Source organism: Dermacentor andersoni, chromosome 10 (genome assembly GCF_023375885.2).
Source record: "Dermacentor andersoni chromosome 10, qqDerAnde1_hic_scaffold, whole genome shotgun sequence".
NCBI lineage: Eukaryota > Metazoa > Arthropoda > Arachnida > Ixodida > Ixodidae > Dermacentor > Dermacentor andersoni.
In genome coordinates, this window is record NC_092823.1 from 88,485,591 (window position 1) to 88,492,769 (window position 7,179).

Below are 7,179 nucleotides of genomic sequence, written 5' to 3' on the forward strand. Positions count from 1 at the left end.
TACACAAGAAAATAAATTCCAACATAAAAATTGAATACCTAACATTGACTCATAGATAATAATTGAAGCCCGCTGTCTTCGGGAATAGCGCGTGATCCACAAGACATTCGTGCACTTACTCAATTTACTTTTTATTTACCCATTCCCAATGTCCCACTGGGTGTGTTCTAATTCTTGGCAAATCCTCAAGAATGTGTATGTGCCACGCACGAAACGTGCACAATTATTAAATGTAGTTAGGTACTTGTCGTACTTCTGTGCCCATACGCGTGCGATTATGATTATTCCCTTTAAAAGCTTAAGATATAGTCTTCGCCATCTTATTATCATAGCGGGAGAGGTTTAAAATTGAGCTTCTGCCTGATTTGGCCCTCACATTTTCGCACAGCTTGTGAGTGCTGAAGTGTGTAATATAAAAATAGGTACTGAATGAAAATAAAGTTTTGGGCATTGCGGTGATGAATGATAAACATTTCAGGAGATTCCATGCTGAGTAGGATGGTATGCAGAAAAACTAAATGCATCGCTGTTATTTGTATTCGGTTTATTACTCTCCCTTTGACTGAAACCTGTCCTCATATGGCTTCAAATATTGGTGTTGATCTGCATAAATAATTTTCGCTTTAGATAAAGGACATGCCTTTTGACATCTATGATACCATCTAGTTGTATGCTAGCGATTGTGTTCTATGCCACGAAAAAAGTTACCCGAGGTCTGTCAACGTCTCAACTCATGTGCACATTTAATACTTCTCTGAAGCTTGGCATATTAGCATCAACTTCTTCATTACCACAATAGTGCCCTTCACTAAACGTACGTTCCCAACTATAGTGAGCTACTTAGTGGACTAAACCTAAAGAGAGTTATCTATACTGGTACATGTTCATTATTCTGTAGAGTGCTTATAATTCTGGTTCAAACTTGTTGAATTTATCTGTACTAAAGTATGAAACTTTGATATTTCACGTGAAGTCTAAAATCATCTCGAAAACATCTAAATCTCAGAATGTATGGTGCGTCCTTTTTTTCAAATTCGGTGTAGTTGCATGCAATCAGCACAAACTGGTTTACATTTGCACACTGGAAATCATAGGAAGAAGGTCGTCCACTTTGTTCACCTGAGGGTCTTCCTTGTGTTCTCCCCTTCATCTGCCACAAGTTAGGTAAATTCGCAGTGTGTCCCAGTGTGTAGAGATATTGAAGCATTAAAATGTACTTATATCGGTTACCATGCGTGTCATTTTTGATAAAATGTTTATTAATGTTATCCCGCTTCGTCATTTTCATACATTACCTGCAACCCTAATGTGAGTCCATACTTTTCGCATACTTAAGATAATTGAAATATTGTTTCTTCCCTTGAATAAAAAAGAATTATTTATCTCTTGATGAATTTTATTGCTATATTCGCGGACAACGCTTTATGGCAATGAAGGAAAAGCTACGAAGGTGAAGCGCACACAGGTGAGAGCGCTTCTGAAAATGGTGCTGTGTTTTCATCCACAATAGTTTCTGCTGGTGAAGGGAAAACATAGACACCCCATTAGGAACACTTAAATAAGGCAAAACACGCCACTGGATGTAAAGTTTCCTTATTTCGCGGCTTTTGCCTTCCGCGTCTGGGCAATCACGAAACCGTCGCACGTGGAAGCTGCGTCGAGTTTAACCTTGCATAGCCATCAAATTTAGTCACGATATTACAATAAACTTGCTGAAATTACAGTATTTCATATGCCTCGCCAGAACTTCGTGTTCATAGAATATGAGATGAAGGGTCCCAAGGTAATACTACTTCATGGAGTTTTCCCTTACGCGTCGACTACCGTTTGCAATGTTCCATATTAAATTATCAGCAGTCTATCAACTCTATTATAACAGGACCAATCTTAAGACGACACATTATGTCTCGGCCGATTCCAACTTCCGAATAGGAAACATCTGAATCAACAAATGCTCACCTAAAAGAACCGCAGAACCAATCTGAATGATATGTTGTGTTAAGCCAAAAGAAGACAATTACAACTAAACTCCACTTCTTGCAAGATACTGAATGTTGATTAAGGGTGCCCAATTAAGAAATAGCTAAATGTTGCATGTTTTCAATGAATGAAACAAGAAACATTGCAAATGCGCGACCCTACCCAAAACACTAGATATCCCAGTCCAGCATAGTGCATCTGTAAGTGCGTCTGAAGCGGTCAAATATCTTACGTGAATTTGCAGGGAAAGTGAAATTATTGAAGTAATTACGGTATGTTCGCGAAAGTGCATATAATTTGCAGCCACGTGCAATACCACATTGCCAACTCTTAATGTCTTATTAGGTGGAGCTTTTAGGATTGTGATATAATCTGTCATTCTTAGATACAGTGGTTTACACTTGACGCTTCAGCTGTCAGGAAGTCTTGCACTTTTCAATGCTTTCTTTTCACATGCAGGCTAAAGTTGGTAATTATTTTGCAACAGTCTGCAGATATTACGTTTTTCGTTTAATTGCAAAACACCTCATACAAGTTCGTGCAGCGGGTGGTGATCAACACTATTTCCTATTTTTATGTAATTGAATAAAAACGCAGGACATAAAGAAGAATAATGATGTTACAATATTAGGAATACATCGCAGTTTGAGTCGGAAAGTGTTATTACTGCGATGCAAAGTGTACATACCGTTAGGGATGTTACATATGTACAGTGCTAACCGCAAAAATAGTCGGACGTACGGAAAAAGCCGATCACCGAAATGTTCTGCAAGAACTCCCTAGCCCGACTTGTCAGAATTGTCATCCTTTCCAGTCCATCGTCTTGCAGACATACATCTCTGACGTACTCGAACGCATCTGGTAATATGATGGCGAAATTCGCTCGGTCCCTTTTTCTTTCTTTTGATGGGCTCAAGTACTGTAATCGTGATTATATTGGATTAGGCTGAAATCATGCTAATTGCCCTAACTATAACTGATTAGCCTTAAATAATTTCATGTTATAGAATACAAATTAGGCTAAATATTCTTAACTACTGTTAAACACTCTCGATTATGCTTGATTCTTCTAACGCTAACTGATGTTGATCAGGCAAACGAAATTAAGCTAAATTAATTTAACATAACTTCACTTTTCGTAATTACCCCGAAATAAGCGTGACTACCCTACAGTGGTTTAACAGTAATTATTGTCATTGTCCTAACATCTCCTAAGTACTAACTTTATAGTAGCTCGTGTACTTATTTATCATTTCCTGAAGGACTGCATTTCGCCCGTTAACAACCTCATAATATCTCTCCCCGCAAGATGAGCCCCCTTGATTTCGAACTTTCTCGGACGCTTTCGTTGATCTGTTCTGTATGCTCTCTCAGAGCCTTTTATAGTTAGACTGTGTGCGTGACACGAACTGTGTAGTAGTTTGTGGAAGGCACGCAGGCACCAGCAATTACCGCAGAAATTTCGACGAGTCATGTATGAAAGCCGATTCGCTTGACCTGCAGATCCAATTGCGACGATTGCAGACTGTGTTTGCCGCTATAATTGTACTCCGAGCATCACTTGCTTTTGTGGGCACAGGTGAAGCCAAAAAAATGTTTCGGTAATCATAGTTTGGTACTCTGTTCTTGAGCGCCTCTACAACGTGAAGTTTAGTGCAAGTGCTTTTCTAGCCAAGTACCAGACTCGCCGTCCCAACTAGAATTTAGTCCGAGGCGTGAAAAGGACGCAAACACCTGCCCAGGTTACCGAGCTAGGAGCAGGCTAGCATACCTGCCCCCCGGACCACGGACTTCTCCCCGAGCAGAGCAGAAAGACCAACAGCAGGTCAGTAGGTACAATGACAGCTACAGCGTCGCCTGTCCTATTAGGACAACCTCAGGGTCTACCGACTTTCCATGGATCATCTTCTGAAGACCCTGAAACATGGCTGGAGACCTACGAATTAATGTTCACATTCAACAACTAGAATTTCCAGGAAGAGCTGCGCCTTTACTATTTCCCTTAGAATAAATCTGCTCGGGCATCGTTTGAGAATCGAGAGTCAACAGTGACGTCATGAAACCTGTTTCGAAGCAGCTTTCTTCGGCCCTTTACGAAGATTGCACAAAGTAAAATGGGTGGAGTCCTTCTAGAACCCCTAATTAATAGAGTCGCCATTTTCACTGCAGAGGAGACTGTTTGGTCACTCTGGCCCCGGCATACCAGAAGAAACTTCGTTTCCTAATGAGGGCTATGGAGAAAGATCTGTCCGCCGGACTAGCTCGCAACAATCGAAGACCATCGTCATATTTCATTCGGAAGTCATGGCCTTCGAGAAAACGCCGGAAATACTAAACACACAAAATGATGGTCAAGTGATTGTACAGAAACATGAGGTCGAATCACTAGGAATGGATGACTTCAGCGAGACCATCCGAGCAATCGTGCACGAGGAGCTACTGAGGGCGTTCCCTACGTCGCGCAAGCTCAGGTGTTCTTGATCGCCGGCATCGTCCGCAAAGTGATCTAGTGGTCATTGGAGCTCCTGAAGTGCAGCCGGAATCACAGCAGCCCCAGCCTGAAGCAATGAACAAGGCCGCCGTTCCCCGCGAGCAGGTTCGCCCTCCACACTGGCGTCAAAGCCCCATGGCCCAGCGATCCAGATACCGCCTCGTTGCTAGTTAGATGCCGCCTCGAGAAAGCGTGACGATGCAGTGTCACAGCGCGGCGACAACACGACGCCACCGTGATGTGACCCCACGGCGTACCCGCAATGCAAGGCGAAGAGCAACAGACCTCGACGTTCCTATCCATGGCCAAGCGGCCACTAAAACTGGTGCAATGATCTCTTGTGACCTGAACATCAACGGTGGATATTTTTGGAGATCATTTGATAGCTTAAAAGTGAAATTAATGCACCATTTTCACACTATCAATTTCACGTGGAATGCGCTATTTGTTCGCGAATTTCACCACGTGTTAAGATCGGCCTTAAAGCGGTCATAGCTGGGCGGATGCACAGATGGTTTGCTTTCTTAATTACAATTGTCAATTTAGTACATAAAGTTTTGACTAGAAACGTGACGTCCTCAACAAGCTTCTGCAGGCCGCATAGATCGTCTCGTTGGACTGGATTGCGCGCTGAGTCTCCCGAAAGAATATAATGGTGAATCAGCGCAGCGAAACGGTCAAAGAACACCAAGCCACGACAAGCACCACAAGCACCACACGCGTGTTTGTGTCCGTTTGTTACCGCTTCTCCACCACGAATCTGTACCAACTAACCAAGCTCTCTAGTATCTCGAAGAAAAAACTTAAGGAAAGGCACGCAAATCTTGATTTCTTGGATCAGTGTACACTTATTATGGGAGGTCTGCGCAATAGCTTCCTTTCATAGATAGTTCCTGCTCAAATGCGTTGACAAAACCTCGCACTGTACCAAAATTCTTACCACCGCCGGCTTGAAGAGAATGTATAGTCCCTAGTACTTTCAAAATGGCTAATAGAGCAGGAGCCTCTTTCAGGAGCCTCTTTCAGAGAGGCTCCTGAAACTCTGCGTTCTTATGCAGAGTTAATAAATCACCAAAACGGATGTGCGTTTCGCGTGCTCAGAAGCGCACATTTCAAGAAGGAATATCTTTAGCGCGTGTGAATGTGTACAACACTACCAAGGACACAAACGTCTCATCATATTAAAGTACGGGAGTTGCCACTTACTCTCCATGTTTTGTGAGATACCATTCTAACTTTACATGTTAATTGAAATGTCATCAAATCTTACGCCTCCAGACACCTAATACGAAGTCTCAGGGACGTAATCAGGATTTTGAGCTGTTTGGGCATTTGCTGAGCTACTCAATCATCCATTTTCACGACGGCCGAGACTGTAACAATTTTATTTTGCTGAGTACAGAAGCAGCACATCACTACATCTCGCAGCTTTGTTGCTGAAATATTTCGACTTCTTTGATGAATTGGCAACAAGCTGAAGGCCCATATTTCGACCACCAAAATATGGGTGGTGTGTGGAGACAACACTTTATCAATGGTCAATCTATTTTTTGCAGTACACTCGAAGACAAGCTGCTTTTTTTATTTCCTGTGAATCGCTTTAGTCAGAGCTCTGCGAGATAAGCAGCAGTAGGGAATGTTGCATGCATGTTTTTAAATCAACAGACGCTCTCCCCTTTGTGAACGGAAAGAGGCGCTTAATAATGGAAGTTCTCCTTTTTCTTTCTGGAACTTTACCAGGGCTCAAATAGTCTGCTTCGTTGTGTTGAAGTGGTTTTTCATGGAATAAATACCACTCCTACAATTGGCACAAAGTTATATTGTAATATATCCTGTTCTACAATATTTGACAGCATTTAAATTGGGGTAAAGATTTCCAGAAGACTTGATACATGTGGTAGTTATTTCGCGACACAGTTTATCTATATCTTTACTGCACTAATAAAGCCTGGATTTCAGAGAAAGAAAACTCAGTTTTCATATTCTCTTACATTCGTTCGTTTTTCAAAAGTGATGGGGATATTCAGGACGAGTGCCAAAATTGTATCGAGGGTAAAAGAAAAGCTGACTGGTTTCAGTAGCCAGTTGGACGCTCACCGTAAATCTCGCCGTATAGACATGTGTGGTGCGCACTGATTTATTCATCGCAGAAGCAGCTACCCTGCAACTGCTATAGCAAATGCTAAATCACGACTAGGGTCACTGAAAAAATTGTTATTGTCCCAAAATATATAACCTTTACTTATTGTTAGTAACTGTTGCTAGAATTAACGGGATTATCTCAAAGCTACCAACAATGCTGTTGGCTCATGCAAGAGGTGTGCGTTCTTATACCTATATAAACTATGCTGAAATTGAAACACCGCTTCATGCAGGCACACATTTGGACGTTGACAAACAGAGTCACAGGAAAAGGCGAGGTTTGCTACATGCCGAGTGAAGAATGTTCAACAGTGGAGCATGCAATAAAGTGTGCAACACATTTTAGTACATTTTTACCAATATACCTAAAGCGTGGTGGGGTACATACACATCAAATTGATTGTTAAGAGTGGGACAAGAATTGATACGGACATATCGATTCTACGAAATAGCTATCATGAAATCTGAAAACAATTTCTCACGTGGCAGTTATGTTTTGCAGGTTGATCCAGGATCAACGATGTATTGTAAGGCAGCAAAGGCAATTATCGAAGATGCGAACCCCA